Source organism: Corylus avellana, chromosome 3, assembly GCF_965113065.1.
Source record: "Corylus avellana chromosome 3, dhCorAvel1.hap1.2, whole genome shotgun sequence".
Lineage (NCBI taxonomy): Eukaryota > Viridiplantae > Streptophyta > Magnoliopsida > Fagales > Betulaceae > Corylus > Corylus avellana.
In genome coordinates this window covers 22,040,120-22,057,844 of record NC_142492.1, presented here as the reverse complement: position 1 = coordinate 22,057,844, position 17,725 = coordinate 22,040,120, and the positions used below count along the sequence as shown (strand labels likewise).

The window sequence follows — 17,725 nt, the reverse complement described above, 5'->3', positions numbered from 1 at the left end:
TATATATATAATATCGTTTATATGTGTGATATATATAATTTCATATATAATTTTAATAAAATAAAAATAATATGATAAATTATATATTTTTAATTATATAATATAATTAAAAGAAATTAATATAATGTGTATTATGTTTTTGACGTGCTATGCATAGCACGTCAAAAGCTTTTTGACATGGCACGTCAAAAAAATAATACAAATTATATTTAATTTAATTTCATTATATTATATAATTAAAAATATAATAATTTAGATTTATTTAAATTTTATTTCTATTAAAATTAAAATTTATATTAAAATTTATATTTATTCTATTATATAATTTTTTCCTCTTATATAACACATTATCCATACAATACAATTACAATTAATTAGAGAATAAATAAATTAATATTCTAGATGTATAGATAATTAGATGTATTCACTCACCGACCATATATTTTGTGTTGGCCGAGTTCATGTGAAGTTTGTGGATCTTATAAAATAAATGTATTCAGTATGTGTTATATATTTTTACAAAATTAATATGGCTATCATATTAATATTACTAGAATGATTTATGCATGATAATATCATGTTCAAATTAATAGTAATGAAATGGCTGATTTATATGCATGCATGTGATAATTATATTAATTGGTATATAATATATAAAATGATTATGCATGCATAGGATAATTAATATCATATATATGATATTTTAAATATCATACAATATTAATAGTATGATATGATTATGCATGTACGTACACACACACACACACACACACACACACACATATATATATATATATATATATATAATATCGTTTATATGTGTGATATATATAATTTAATATATAATTTTAATAAAATTAAAATAAATATAAATTATTATATTTTTAATTATATAATGATATTAAAAGAAATTAATATCATTTGTATTATCGTTTTGATGGCACGTCAAAAGCTTTTGACGTGCCATGTGTGGCACGTCAAAAAACTAATACAAATTATATTTTATTTAATTTAATTATATTATATAAATATAAATATAATAATTAATATTTCTTTTAATTTTATTAACATTATCTATTAAATTATATTTATATTAAAATTATAATTTATATTAAAAATTATATTTATATTAAAAATTATGTTTATTCTATTATATAATTTTTCCTCTTATATAACACATTATCCATACAACACAATTACAATTAATTAGAGAATAAATAAATTAATATTCTATATGTATAAATAATTAGATGTATTCACTCACTGATCACATATTTTGTGTTGGCCGAGTTCATGTGAAGTTTACGGGCCTTATAAAACAAATGTATTTAGTATGTTTTATATATTTTTACAAAATTAATATGGCTATCATATTAATATTACTAGACTGATTTATGCATGATAATATCATGTTCAAATTAATAGTAATGAAATGGCTGAATTAGATGCATGCATGTGATAATTATATTAATTGGTACACAATATATAGGTAGAATGATTACGCATGCATATATATACAACAAACATATATATATATATATATATATATATATATATACATAAATACCAAGTAATTTATACTAATATGATAAACTTAATTTTCCTCACCAATCAAATTTAATTTTTTATGCCAATTAAATTTAATTATTTTTTAATACATATTTTTGATATTAATTATTACTTAATTATTTACAAATTAATGTTAAAATATTATTGACGAAAGTTTTTGACGTGTCAACCTAACACGTCAAAAACTTTTGACGTGTTAGGTTGACACGTCAAAAACTTTTGACGTGTCAAAGAAACGCGTCAAAAGTTTTTGACGTGTTAGATTGACACGTCAAAAACTTTTGACGTGTTAAAATTTAGCACGTCAATAATATTTTTTTTGACGTGTCTATTTAGACACGTCAAAATGTTTTGACGTGTCAAAAATTAGTTATTGTTTGCCACGTCAAAAAAACTTTTTTTTTTTTTTGTAGTGTTGGTTTTGAAAACTTCGGTATCGGGAGTTCTGTTGTGGGGTGGTGAGTTTTGGTTAGAATGAATGAAAAAGTCTATGAGATTAATTTGAATTAAATATATGGTATTTTCATCTCTATTGTATTTGGTGTTTTTACATAATGTGTCAAATTTCTTGAAAGATGCAAACTAGGATTTTACACCACATTCTTATCGAAGGGACTTTCATTTTGTAAACTAAATTAAATATGTGGGATCTATGTGTTAGACCTATATAGATCTAATGATAATTTGTAAAATAGGAAAAATGAAAGAAGGACCACAACATATTGTATAGCATGTCTCATAAAGTAAGGACATTTGCTAGATGAGATTCATATGTACGTGAGCCTGGGTTTGTTTGGTTTGTGTTAGATTATTGATTAAATAATTAAATTTACTTTTTTCTATTAGCTTAAGTTTTTTGGATAAGTGGTAGATTCAAGTTGCAGGAGCGTTATGTTGAGAGGGGGATTATTAAGGTATAACAGTATTGCTCTGCTCACGTGGATGATTCACATAAGAGAAACATGGAATAATATATAGCTTTTTTTCTTCTTCTTCTTTTTCTGAGCAAAGTTCAAAGTTGAAATTGTCGAATAATATATAGCCATAACACTTCCGTGACAAAAGAGAAAAGAATAAAGGAAACCTTGGAGACTTGAAGGGAGAGACAGGAGGTATTCTTATCGTCGGAGGAGTTCATCATTCATGACGAATAGTGGTAGGATTAGTTGACAAGTACTGTTACACTTCATGTCTATTTATCACACTTAATTCATACAGGCTATTGTCGCATATTTTCAATATTAAAAATATCTAAAATTATCACAATTTGGACCTTAAATTATTATATGATTAGATATACTACATCTACTAATTAGAGTGTTCCTTTGAATGGAGTCGATGTAATGGAGTTGAATTATGCCATCACACCTAATTAGGGAGTAAACCTTCATAAATCATAGACCATTCTGCTCAAGGATGAATTGAAGTAAAAAAGCCAAAAAATTTAAACTCCAAATGATTTATATTAGGATTAGTAGAGGAAGGGCGGTACAAGTATTCTAGGTGCATGCCTTGAGAAATATAGTCTTAAAAGGCAAGACATAGCAAAACATAACTTAACTTGTTGGGCTTGGGTTGTCCGGTGGGTTTGGGTTCCAACAATTTTGTAGAGCGGACCAACACCCAACCAAGGCTTCAATGAAATTTTCTTCATCCAAAAGGAGATCAATTGTTTCCTAGTTAGATGATTCTCCTTAATTGCTCCTTTGTGTGTCAAGCCTTCTCTAGAACTTATTATATTAATTTCTAATTTTTTAAAACTGCTTAAATTTTTTTGATTATTCCTAGCATGTAGTTAATATACTTTTGTATTGATTTGTAAATTGAAAGCCCTATCGGTTCAAGTTCGATCTCCATTGATGGAGTGATAGCTCAGGCCGAGCTAGACCTTCATTTAGGGCCTTGCAATTATTGGCCTTCATTTACAACCTTCAAATTTAAAATTAATTTGAATAATAATTTGATTTTTTTTTTTGGTAAATATATATTTTTAATTTTATTAAAGATTAGTGATGTTTGAACGGTGCAAGTGTGTTTTATTATTTTTTTTTGGTAAATATATATTTTTAATTTTATTAAAGAGTAGTGATGTTTGAACAGTGCAAGTGTCACATTTCAAAAAGGTGACGTGTGTACTATTAACACGTCGCCTTCCAAAAGGTGACGTTTGGGCTTAAATGTCATGAAAATTTGACATTTTCACTGTTCAAACATCTCCAATTTTGAATCCAGCTACTATGTTTAAGGGCATTTGCCAAATGTCACTATGCAAACGTTACTACATCAGTAGTGACGTTTTTTGGGCTTAAGACATTACATTCCAAGTGTCACTATTTTGGATTTTTTTTTTTTTTTTTTCTGTTTTTTTTAGTGTAATGTGCTTGCTTAAACAAATGCTACACTATCATGCATGGCTGTCTTTTCCTGATTGCCTAGAACAATTAGATATGATTTGATATGGAGTAATTAATGTTATCACCTCTTCCTCTTTCTATTCTCTTAAAGCCTATGTATGTAGCGTGATTTTCATAATAATATTTGATCCTGATTTTTATAATAATATTTGATCCATGAAAATAATTAGTTTGTTGGTTGAAAGGAGCACGCCACATAAACTTTGATATTTCTATTTTGTTATCTTGTTTTACTCTTTTGAAAATATGTTTTTATATTGTTTTGGGATAGATGGGTTATAATTACTTTGAATCTTGCATTTCCTTTGAAATTTTCGATTCCAGTAATTCCATTTAATCGATCTATTCCATTATCCCAATTACTATTTCATAAATATAGAACTTTACAATTGGTATAAAAACCTCCGATATCCTACCATAGTAGTGAGTGCACGTAATTGGCAACAACAAGAATTGAAATCTTGACAAAGATTAGTTTTCGACACAAAAGAATTAAAAATAACTACTTTTTCTTATCAATAACGGGAAATGCATGGAAAAAGTAATAATTAAAATAACTGCTCAGCTACGTTGGTGGAAAAGAAAAAAGACAAGAATAAAAAATAATAATAATAACTCAAGAAACATTCATTAAAGCTTACTAATACAACACACAAGCACATCAATCAACAAAAAAAAAAAAAAAAAAAAAACAACAACAACAACACAAGTACATCACACCAATTTCCCCTTTTCCCATGATCTTCCTCGCTTGTCACGCATAATAGTGGCAATCAAATGTGAGTTGTCACCGATTTAAGAAGTCAATTCAGGCACTCCTGTTAGTGGGTACGAGAAGATTAATGTAGCGATACGGCATGAGAAAGGTAATTTGGTTTGTGGAGAAGGGCGGTAACATGGTGTAGAAAGAAATTAAAGCAACAATAATAAAACGAAAAGGATGGCGGGTGGTTAATCTATATGTATATCAAATGAAGAAACACGTTTGACGCGCTTGCCCGGGAACAGAAAGATGAAAAGATAGAGAATAATTAAAGCAAAAAACACACCAGTGGTGGCTATAAGAGGAATTTTTATTAACGGACTTGAAAAGCAAGAGCAAAAAGAGAGGAGTACAAGGAGTGAGTAGAGCACGAGTCCAATAAAATCAGGAGGGACGAGGAAGAGAAGTGTAACTGTTGTTAGGAAATAGGTTAGAGTATTAACCGAAAGGAAGGCATTCCCATTTAACACGTTCTTGTTGATGGCATTAGACGCTGCATTGATTGCGTTCCAATAAGCTCTGAGCGGGGCTGTGCTGTTGAACAGATGGGCGAGTGGGTCTCTGCTGGCGTTGATCGGGGCTGTGCCGTTGAACTGATTGGCTTTATCATGAGCTTCTGCAGGAGCGCTGAGTGCTGCTTGGTAGGTGACCGTTAATAGTAGTGCAGCAACAACCAACAGTGCATTGCGCCTCTCTTCTGTCATAACTGTTTCCTGACGACGTATTCATACGAAAAGCTTCCCACACAGTCGTTGTACGAAATTTTGGAAAGGGGTTAAAGATAATTTAACTATAGCTATTAAACGACTGACACAACGACAACATGCACGTGGTCGTAGCCTATCTCTCATCCGTTGTCTCTCAACATGTGTTTGGCGTTCCAAGATGTCAAAGACCGTATCACCCTCTAAATTCTTGGCCTTTAAATCAACTAATTTTGTAGCCATTAACAACGACACTACCTGCAACATGTAGAGAATTGGAAAGATGCCCAAGAAAAAATAAAAACCCAAATATTGCTAAATAAAATTTTACAACTACCGACAAAAATAAAGGCAAATATCACACGGCAAAGCTTACGTAAAATTTTCAAGACAATTTTTGATAGACCTCCATTATACCAACTCTATTCTCCTTTACTAGATAACTTTGAGTGGAAAGGACTTACCTCGAGTTGATTTCTGTATACTGCAACGTGCAATAGAGTGTTGCCTTCCTCATCCTGCCAAAATAACAATTTCTCCTCTAATAATTTGGCATCTTTAAACAAAGCTTGCCGTATCCAGTTTAGCAGGAGCTTAAAAGCTTGGACCATGCCATATTTCAGGGCAATATGCAGTGCATTCTCTCTTCGAATTGTTACATCTTCAAGAGACTTTGGGCAGACTTGTAGAAATTTTTTCAAAAGAGGGAGGTTACCTATTTGAGATGCATAATGCAAAGGAGTCACGCCCTCCCTTCCTCGGATGCGGACAAGTTCCTCATTATCGTCAAGTAGCCGGTGCACCAATAGGGTCTGGTGTCTTTGTAAAACACAGTCATTTTGTACGGCATAGTGCTTTTGCAAAGCAAGGTGCATGGGAGTGAAGCCATCTTCATTAAGCTTCCTAGCAAATGAGGGCTTTAACTTCATGATCTCCATGGCAAACTGGATGTACCCTAGAGATGCAGCTAGGTGTAAAGGAGTTTCAACAAATGGAATGTCATCGATCCTATCCAAAACATTTACATCTTCCCGTATCAATGCGTATAAGGCGTCAATGCTTCCTTGCTCAACAGCATTTCTCAAACTTTGATCCATTAGAATTAAGAGGAAAGTGATAGTCAGGCTAGGAAATCAAAAGAAAATTGTTGAAACCGATTAGTTGTCGCGACAACTAATGCAGATGAGGAGAGTTACTAGTTACTGGGGCAAATGAGAAGATTAGCTCGTCTTTCTTTTATAGGATTGGCTGAGTGAACAGTAATGAATCTAATTAATGACGCTAAGATGGATGGATATAGGGATTCGGGAACCGCTGTGACATCACCGACATACAAGTGGAAAAACACATGATACCTGAACCCACCTTCAGATGTGTACAAATCCAGCTTCTTTTAATTTTTTTCCGTCGATTTTCTTTTGTTTAACGAATGAACAAAGGAAAATCGGATGTGCCCATGATAAGCAGATATAAATGTGTAAAGAAGTGTCAACAAACGGAATCTTGTCCATCCTGTCCAAAACTTTTGCATCCATTGTATCAATTTGTACAAGTCGTCAATGCTTCACTAAAATGAGTTGGATTTGGATCAGATCTGCACACGTCACTCAAGCAACGAGTTTTACGTTGTTTCCAACAATGAAGCGTAAAGGACGTCCCGTGCGCTTTATTTTTTTTAAGGGGTAACGTACTAAAGATTCTAAACTTTCACTTGACAAATTTTCTTAAACTTTAAAATCTTTTAATTTAGTCTCTGAATTTTCAATTGCAATCAATTTGGACCCTTCTGTCCCATTTTCAACGTTAAATGACGTTTATACCCCTGATTTTTTTTTTAATAAAATTCTAATTTTACTCTTAATTCCAAAAATATTTTTTTATTTTAAAAAAATGAAAATCAGAGATATTTTAGTCTTTTTTGGTATTTCTAAAGGCTAAATTTGATCAAGGGGTTCATATTGAGAGCAATTGAAAGTTCAGGGGACTAAATTGAGAGATTTTAAAATTTAATTAGCAGAACTTGTCAAATCGAGTGAAAGTTCAAGGGTCTTTAGTGAAGTTACCTATTTTTTTAACATCTTAATTGGAATATTATGGGTTTGTCCAAATTAATTAATTAGCTTTTGTTTGGTTTTTTTTAGCGTCTTTGTCCCCAAAAAGATAGAAATCCTTTTTCTTTCCAAGTATATGAGATTAAGAGTGTCAAGTGAGCAAGCCACTCGTGAGCGAGCTAAGGATCGGCTTGTATAAGCTCGACTCGTATTCGACTCGATTCTTAAATGAAACGCTTCGTGAACACAAATCCTGGCTTGAATATTAAACGAAACAAGCTTGGCTCAACTCGGTTAGGCTCGTGAGGAAGCTCGTATAATCTCGTGTGTGTGTGTGTGTGTATATATATATATAAACTAAGTAACACATTAATTATAAATCTCATAATTATTAAAATCTTAAAATTGCATTTATATTTAAGCATTAGAAAATGAAAAATTCTCGACCCTTCGTCATCAAAGAGAGAGAGAGAGAGAGAGAGAGAGAGAGAGCAATCATTAAAAATCCATCAATTCAATTAGAGCAGACCCAAATGAATGGAAGAAGAATCAAGCAAAAACTATTGATGGAGATTGCGAAAGACATAAACTATTGAAGAATCAAATAGACCCAAACACTATCACTACTTGTTTAGTGAGTGAGAGTGACAGAGTGGGAAATAAGAGTTCAGGTGAAAGATGCACTATGACTGATGAGGGAGCTTGAGAGAGAGATGTTGAAAAAATATTTTTTCGTAGGGGGCGTTATCCCAATGCCGTCTGAATACAACATGTTACCTTGTCCCACATTTATAAGAAAACATCAATCCCCAAGTTTACTTATCTATAAAATAATGTATATCCTCTCTCTTTGAAACCAAGTGCCTTTCCGCATTGACTCAGGCTCCATATTCAGCTAGCCAAGCTAAGCAAATACTCATATGCAAGTTAGCTTCTTAAGCCGTTTAAGATTACTTGAAGTCAATTTTTTTTTTTTTTTTTTTTTTTTAAAAAAAAAAACACTAAATATAAGAGCCAGCTCGCGAGCTGGCTCGGCTCAACTTATTATGAGCTCAAGCGTTTTTTTATTTATTATTAATTTAATAAGGCAATGCTATTTATAGAAACGTTTCTCACTATAAATTAGTCTATAATGCATTTTTAATAATATTTTCAAATTTTGCCTGTTTTTGGCCCTATACTATTCATCACACTTTTTTAATTTTTTAATATTCTCTTACTTTTTACATCATATCAATTATTTTTTATTATTATTCAAATAAAAAAATCACTACAAAACAAAAAATTTTCATTTTTTCATATCAAATATTCTTACTTTTTCACTTTTTTAAAAAAATATATTCTTACTTTTTTTCACTTCAATCACTTCCTGCTACAGTATCGAAACAAAACCAAAACAAAATCGTTTATCAAACGAAGCCCAAATTTGAAACAAGAAACCAGCTTTCCAAACCAAACTATTTAAAATCTGATTTTTTATTTGTTTTTAATTTCACGAGTTATTTCCTTTGCCAATGAGAGAAAGAATAAAAGAAATATCTGGAGTTTTTATAACTCTCGCTTTTATTGTCCTATGTGAATGTGTCACCCTCTTAATAAAAAGAAAAGAAAAAAAAATTGGTTTGTATTAATTAATGGATTTTGTCGGAGAATATTTTCAAGGAAGTCATTTTTCCTAAAAATATTTTATGTCGAAAACATTTTACGGCGTTTACCGCGCGCACAGAAAATAAAGGGCAAAATGGCGTTTACCAAGTACCCGCGGGACCCGCACAGTACATGCCAGGGACCATGCTGAGACCCGCCCACGACTTGACTAGGACCCGCTCGGGACTTGTCCTGGACGTCATCGGTATCTGCCCGAGACTTGACCTGGACTCGCCCGGGACCTACCTGGGACTTGACTAGGACCCGACTGAGACCTCGTTAGGACTTGATCGGGACCCGCCCGGGACTTGCCTGAGACCCCGCCAGGACTTGCCCGCGACTTTATTGGAAAATATATATATATATATATATTTCGTACACGTAGTAAACGCTGTAAAATATTTTTCCCCGAGACCTGCCTGGGTCTCAGTCAATCCCCATTCAAGTCCCAGGTGGATCCCAACGAGGTCCTAGGCAAGTCCCAATTGGGTCTCGGTCAAGTTCCGGCGGGGTCCCGGTCGAGTTCCGGGCAGGTCCCAGCGGGATCCCGGTCAAGTCCCGCGCGGGTCCCGGGCAAGTCCCGTCGAGGTCCCAGGCAAGTCCTGTGCGGGTTCGGGTCAAGTCCTGGACGCGTCCTAGCGGGGTCTCGGTCGGGTCTAGGGTGGGTCTTGGGCAAGTCCTTGGCGAGTCTTGGGAAGGTCCGAGCGGGTCCCATTAAAGTCTGGTCGGGTCCCGGGCAGGTTCTGGTCGGGTCCCGGGCAGGTACTGGCGGGGTCCCGAGCGAGTCCTGGAGAGTCCTGGTCAAGTCCCGAGCGGATCCCAGGTAAGTCCCGACAAGGTTTTGGGCGGGTCTTGGCAAAGATTTGAGAATGAGATGCTTAAAGTTGGAAAATGGCTTACGGTTTTGGTCAAAAGGAAAATATTTTTCGTTGACCACTATTTTACACCAAAGTAAACATCGTAAAATGCGAAAATTATTTTCTGAAAAGCATTTACGTCGTTGTAAACGGAGCCTAAATCACTATAAAAAAGTGAAAAAAATTTATTTTGTAGTGATTTTTTTTATTTGAATAATAATAAAAAGTTGTTGATATGATGTAAAAAGTAAGAATATTGAAATTGATTTTGAGAAGAATTTTTTGAATTTTTCGGTTCGATCCGATCCGCCCTTCGCCAAACATAGCCGAAAAGAACAGGGGAACCTCTCCATGTTGCTTATAATAGGAACCTAGGCCTTGTTTGGTAAAAGGGTTGGAGTTGGCCTAGACACTATTCATCACCATTTCTCAAAAAAATCAATATCAAAACATTCTAACTGTTTTACTTTTTATATCAAATCATTCACTTTTTTTTATTATTCAAATAAAAAAATCACTACAAAACAAAATTTTTTTCAGTTTTCCATACTACTTTTTCATTTTTTTTACACCAAACATTCTTATTTTTTTTTCACATCAATCTACATCAACTACAATATTTAGACCAACCCATTTACCAAACACCACCCCAGTCACCATACCTACAAAAATGAAAAGGACAAGGGAACCTATGGGAGAATTCAGAGAAGAGGCAAGAAGTATATTCCTATAATTAATAAGCATTTGCATCCCTCCTATCAAATCAAATAGATAGACGGTTAAAGGAAATGGCTTTAAATGATGAGAAGATTGGCCTTAAAGTAGTAGTACTGTATTTATAGGATTTGGATGAATGATCTAGATCTACACGTCACTGAAGCAACGTGCATGTTTAACGTTGTTTGCTCGATGGAGATGGAGCTCTTTCAGATGAGCTTCTTTTTTTCTTCTTCTTTTCCTTGGCAAAGTTGAAAGTTCAAACCATGGAATAATAGCCAGAACACAACCGTAACAAAAGAAAGAAAAAGAAGAAAAAAGAGAAAGGTAAGCATCGTGGTACAGGCGAAACAAAAGTGGGTTTCGTGAGAGAATCGGAGGGTCCCATAAAATAGTGGGCTTGTTTATGAAGAAATCCTTTGCAGTATTTTTTTGACCCAATTTATCATGACACCACCTTTTTTTTTTCCTCAGGCAGATGTGTTTAATCTGGAAAAGCACCAAATTATTTATATTAGGATTAGCAGAGGAAGGGTGGTATAAGTATTCTCTTAAACTTTTTATATTAATTTTTTATTTTCTAAAACTATTTAAAAATTTTATGAGTATAAAGTATTCCAAGTTTGTGGTTAATATACTTTTATCTATTTATTATAAATTGAAAGTCCAATTGGGCCAAGTCCGGCTTTCATTGATGGCCTAATTGCTTAGGCCGAGCAAGGCCTTCATTTAGGGCCTAGCAGCGCACCGGGCATTTATTTAAAACCTCGCAACTTAGCCAAAAAATTCAATTACAAATATCTTTTTTTTATTATTATTTTGTTTTTACAAATATCTATTTGAAAGTACAATAAGCTTCTTTCATGAACAAACTAAACCAACTAGCATTCTTAGCAGCCTCATCAAACTAGTCTTTTTAACTATTTTGGTGAGCCAAATCATTAAAAATCACAAAACACTACTCAACAACCTCAAGAAAATAACTAGTAATTTTCGTTTGGTTCACTTAATAAATAAATAAAAAATAATAAAACTTTTCTCTCTCCCTCACTAGTCTTTGAAAAAGGTTTAGTATAGATATAATATTTATAGTAATATTCTGGGGTGGCCGACCCCCCCTCACTTGGCCCTAGGAGATATTGATAATTTTTGATAGTTTAGCATAAACATTGTAAATGAGGTACAGATTGAGAGGAGTATATGTACTTTTTTCTTTGTATAATTATTTTTTGTCTAGTGAAAATAAAGTTAAATTTATGAATTTGTACAATTAGGGTAAAAGAAAAATGACACAAACTATTTATGACATGTTTATCAAATATAATTTATTTATCGGTTCGGGTTCTAAGTTTACAAGTTCTTTTAAGAGAAAAAGGCATGACATAATTAAGAACTTGCTAGGATTAAGATTAGGGATAAATACCAAATACCCCCTGGGTTTGGTAACTTTATTTTTACCCCCCTGAGGTTTCATTTTTATCACAGGACCCCCCTGGGTTTTGATAAAAGACCAAGTTAGTCCATCCGTTAGTTGACCGTTTAGGACTGACACGTGGACCAATCAGATGTTGACACGTGGCACCAATTTAATTTTTTAATTTTTTTTTTTTAAAAAAAAAAAACAAAAAAAAAAAGAAAAACAATTGGGGGTGGCCGAGCCCCCCCCCTTTGGCCATGGGGGTGGCCTGGCCACCCCCATCTGGCTGGATGGGGGTGGCCGACCCACCCCTTGGGCACCAGGGGGTGGCTTGGCCACCCCCTTGGGCTCCAAGGGGGTGGCCGAAGCCACCCCCTTTACCCACTGGGGGTGGCCGAGCCACCCCCATGGAGCCTTGGGGGTGGCCGAAACCACCCCCATCCGGCCAGATGGGGGTGGCCAGGCCACCCCCATGGCCAAAGGGGGTGGCCGAGCCACCCCCAAATGGCCAAGGGGGTGGCTCGGCCACCCCCAATGTTTTCCGTTTCTTTTTTTTTTAAATATTTTTTTTTTAATTTTAAAAAAAAAATATATATATATATATATTTTTTTTTTTTAAAAAAAAAAAATTAATATATGTGCCACGTGTCGATGTCCGATTGGTCCACGTGTCAGTCCTAACGGTCAACTAACGGTCGGATTAATTTGGTCACTTATCAAAACCACAGGGACCTCCTATGATAAAAATGAAACCCCAGGAGGGAAAAAATAAAGTTACCAAACCCCAGGGGGGTTTGGAGTATTTAACCCTTAAGATTAACGTGGTTGATATTACTTCTTTTTGTTCGTACGAAACTAGATGTACACTTAGTTGATCCAGAAAGCTAACACTACAAAAAATGATTTTTTTTTTCCGGACAGGTAGTTTTTGACGTGTTAGGTGGTCTGACACGTCACTAAAATTTACTGACGTGTCATTATTGACGTGTGTCGGGCGTTAAAATTATGGGTGTCAAAAACGATGATTTTTTGACGTGACACTTTTAATACATCAATAATTTTTGACGTGTCAAAAAGTGGCACGTCAAAAAAAATTTCTAACGTGGCAAGAGTGGCATGTCAGAAAATTTTTTCATGTGTCAAATTGCCACATCAACAAATTTTTTGATGTGTCAGATTTAACATGTCAAAAAATTTTCTGACGTGCCATTTTCTGACACGTCAGCAATTTTTGACGTGCCAGAAAATGGTACATCAGAAATTTTTTGACATGTCAAACGTTATGACACGTCAAAAAACTGTGACATGTCATAACTTGACACGTCAAAAAAAATGGTCAGTTTTAAATTTTGTTTTTTTCCCTCTATATATTTTTTGAATTCTTCCAGGGCTGTACCCAAATTTTGGATTATAACCTGATATACAATTTATCCATCGATCTATGAAAATAACATAATACATATCCATCAATCCATGCAAATAACATAATTCATATCCATCAACGTCGATCACATACTATCAACCAAAACCAGCTTCAAGACACAAATAAAGACATAACACCAAGTGCGAATAGTCAACCACAAAAACTATACACCCATAAAACTGTACACCAACCACAAATAAAGACATATACACCAATATAACTATCTCTATTATCATATATATCTAATTACGTACATCAAGAAAACTATCACAAATGCAATTACATCAACAAAATAACTTATGTACACCAAGTGCGAATGACCAACCATTTGTTCAATCCAAGTTATCATCGATATCAATAGCATCCTCTCTATGATAGCCACTAGCTGCAAATGATAAAACAAACAATCACCAAACAATATTCTACAATATTATCAAGTCTTAATCATTGAGCAACGTCACTATATAAACGAAGGTTATCATACTCAACAAATTCAGATTTATATCTACACTCCCAACATATTTTCGTGATCAAATCAAATGGACGTCACATTCTACAAGGGCCATAGTAGTCCATCTCACAATACCAAACATTTCAAATGCAAAGCTCTAACCCACATCCACCACCAAACCAACCATGATATAAACCAAATTCAACAGAATTTGCAACATCATTAATGAGAATCACTACAACATATCCAAAATCTAAATTTAGAAGTGCACATATATAAAGGGACAGTTCTAAAACCACATTGACCATTAAAAAATGTCATTACCTGATCCACTATCGACCGATGATCTCACAACCAAAAAGGGTGGGGAAGCTCTGTCTGGCGCTCCCTTGTATTGAGTCACCTCGGGCGTAGAGCTCGACCGCATCATTTCCTCGAGCTGGCAAAAACGGGCCTCAAACATTGTTGTCATCTTAGCTTCCTTTTTCACAATATCCGCCACCATTTGAGCCTCTTTTTCAGCTAACTGCGCATCTTTCGCAGCCATCTACGAAGCCACCTACTCTGCCACTTGCAGAGCTACCTGTGCAGCTGTTTGCTCTTGCTCTGCTGCCAACAAGGCATCCATCTCTGCCTTGTGCTGTGCCCTCTTCGTCTCAAGCACTCTGTCAAGAAGTTCTTGTGAGACTGTGGAGTGTCCGGTGTTTTGTGACTGTGCCTGTGACGGTGTATAGTACAAGTGTATGGTGCCCCGAACAAGTAAAATATTCGGTCCAACCTGCCGAACCCTACCAGCATACTTAGGCTTATTTCCAAGCGCCTAGACGTATGCATTGTTCGGCACCAAACTGACTGTCCCCTCTGTCACGCTTGACGATGTTGCAGGGTTAGTGGGTCATACAACTTGTTAGGTTATGTTTTGGCACATTCGGTTTACATGTAAGTTGTTGAAAATGAAGCATCTTAGCATGTCCAGAAAGCTAATTCTAGAAGGCCCTGTCTGGACCGCCAGAAGCCGGGTCCGGACACAAAATCTAGCAAGCTGAATTTGATGTGCATGTCCGGACCGCCAGAAGCTGGGTCCGGACCCAAGTTCCAGAAAGCTGCAATTGAGAGTCAGGTCCAGACCATCAGAAGCTGGGTCCAGACCCAATTTCCAGTAAGTCCATTTTATATGGCCTGTCCGGACACAAGACTTGGATGTCCGGACACCACGTGGTTACGCATATGTAACCCTAGCTGTGTCCGAACACCCTCTTATTCTTGTCCGGACACGACTGCTGAATGGTGTTTTATTTTCTATTTAAGCAAATTGTTTTGCCTATTATACGTACGTATTTTGGAGAGCAAATCAGAGAGCTTCGAGAGAGATATTGTTGTAGCTTATTTGAGAAAAGATTAAATATGTGAAGCCAAATGGAGTTCCGGTGAAAGAAAATCTTATAGAAGAATTGTGCCAGATGTTTTGGAAAGGGCTACTGCGGTAGAAGTCAAGTGGGTCGCTTGTCGTGTGCAAAGAAGAGTTAATTGCAAAGGTTTTGTAATTCTTCTTGTATTCCTTATTCTTCTTATAGTGGATTGATTTCCTGGGTTTGGCTGCCCCGGAGAGGTTTTACATTTAAAGAGTTCTCTAAATAGTTTCCTCTTCGTAACCAAATTTCTGTATTCTTGAATCTTCATTACATATCTGTGTTTGGTTGAATATTAACTGTTAGGTTAGATCTTATTTCTCATAATCTGAATGAAACACCTAGGCAGTTGAATTGGTGTCGTTTGGAGTTGTATTATATTTTTCACAACTGTTAATCACAATTAAATTATTACATATATAAGCAAAATAACATATGAAAGGTGAGTAGCATACATATCTCTCCTTGACTATGTCATTCGGATATCGACCATCCTTCTTCTCGTGTGTGCGGATGGAAAACTGTGCTCGTGTAGGAGGAGTGCCCACACTTACGATATGCTGAAAAAATAGAACATATATATATATAAGTCTACCTGCACAAGTTCAAAATTGATAAATTAAAAAAATCAAAAATATATGTGTATATGTATATACATATATGTACAACTTAGAGCGTATATATACATGCATTAGGAGTGTTTGACAAAATAAAATACACATACCGTCAAGGCGTCCCATCACTACAAAAAAAAAAAAAAAAGGTTCTCCCAGCGTTTCCAATTCCAATGTTTCTATAAAACGCCATCTAGAACATCATATGCCGGCATGTTGTGTGGCCGCTAGTAATGGGCCAGTAATGGCAGGTTTTTTAGATGAAACACCCTCACTAGGTTTGTGTTTGCAAAAAAAACGCAGTCCATTTTGGGGTAATGCGTTTCTTTGGTAGGGTTTAATCTGAGGAGTTAAACCTAACTAGCTAAAAGATGGGACTAGGGCGAGAAGGAAGAAGGAGGAGATCGACGGCTGGTTTGTGAAAAAAGAAAGGCAGGATGGAAGTGAAAATAGGTCTGCAGCTTATTCAATCAAATTGGACACGTGAAGCTAATTGCATGGTGGGTGAAATCAGCTGGCAAGCATTATTGGTATAATGCTTAACAGCTGGCAAGCATTATTATTTTATTTTATTTTTTGTAAGTAGCTGCAGACCTATTATGAAAAGGCTTAAACGTGGTCTTTATATATATATATATATATATATATATATATATATATATATATATATATATATATATTAAAAAGTCATTATTTTAAATTGTTACTGTACACATTACTGTTCAATGCGCAATAATAGATCACTGTGCACACAGTGATCCAGAAAAATACTTCGGTCTCTGTGCACTGCACAATAAAAAAATTAAAATAAAAAAAAATCATAAATTATCACTATTTATTACCCATTAAAAAAAATATATAAAAAAATCATCACAAATTGTTACTGTATAGTACCTTTAAAAAAAAAAAAAAAAAAAAAACCCTAAAAAATCGTCATTGTGCACATCATTATGCTGTGCACAGTGACCTGGGAAAAATCATCATCTTGGTCACTGCATAATATAATTTTTTTTTAAAAGAAAAAGCCTCACATGGTTACTGTACGTACACGCACAATCACATCACTGTGCGTGTACAGTGATCTATCACTGCATACTATGATAGATTGCAGATCACTATGCATGCACGATAATCTAAATAAAATTTTGAAAAAAAAAAATCACAACTTTACTCTGTTGAAATGGTTGAAGAACATAAACGCATATATAAAAAGGCACAGTAATCATGCAAACCACATAAAACAACACTGAACACCAAACAGTGGAAAGTTTTACAAAAGTAAAGGAGTTATATGGAGAGAAAGAAAATATTAAGGTGAGATTATTACTTGGTCGAGGGGCGGAGAGATGGACAGCAGCGATGCCCAATGCTACAGGGCAGAGAAAGGATGAACAAGACAGAGAGGATGAAGAAAAAAAGATAAAAGAAGGGTTTTAATATATTTTAGGTTGGTATTCTTGGTATTTTTTCATTCTCGCTCAAAAAAAGGTAACTATTGTGCCAAATATCTTTTTAATACAAATTGTGATTGTGTTTTAAATTCGCACTTTTTCAAATAAGCGCCCCCTAATCAACTTAAAATTTAAAATCGTAGATTTTTTTGCGATTTTAAAATTTACGTTTTTAAAATCGCAATTCCAAACACCCTAAAATTGCGATTTAGTTTAAAATTGCAGATTATTTTTTTAA

At 34.5% G+C, this 17,725-nt stretch overlaps 1 pseudogene; it reads right to left on the bottom strand.

The window, feature by feature from the left end:
- Positions 1-4,934: 4,934 nt before the first annotated feature.
- LOC132174173 (ankyrin repeat-containing protein BDA1-like) lies at positions 4,935-6,547 on the bottom strand (annotated as a pseudogene).
- Positions 6,548-17,725: the final 11,178 nt, after the last annotated feature.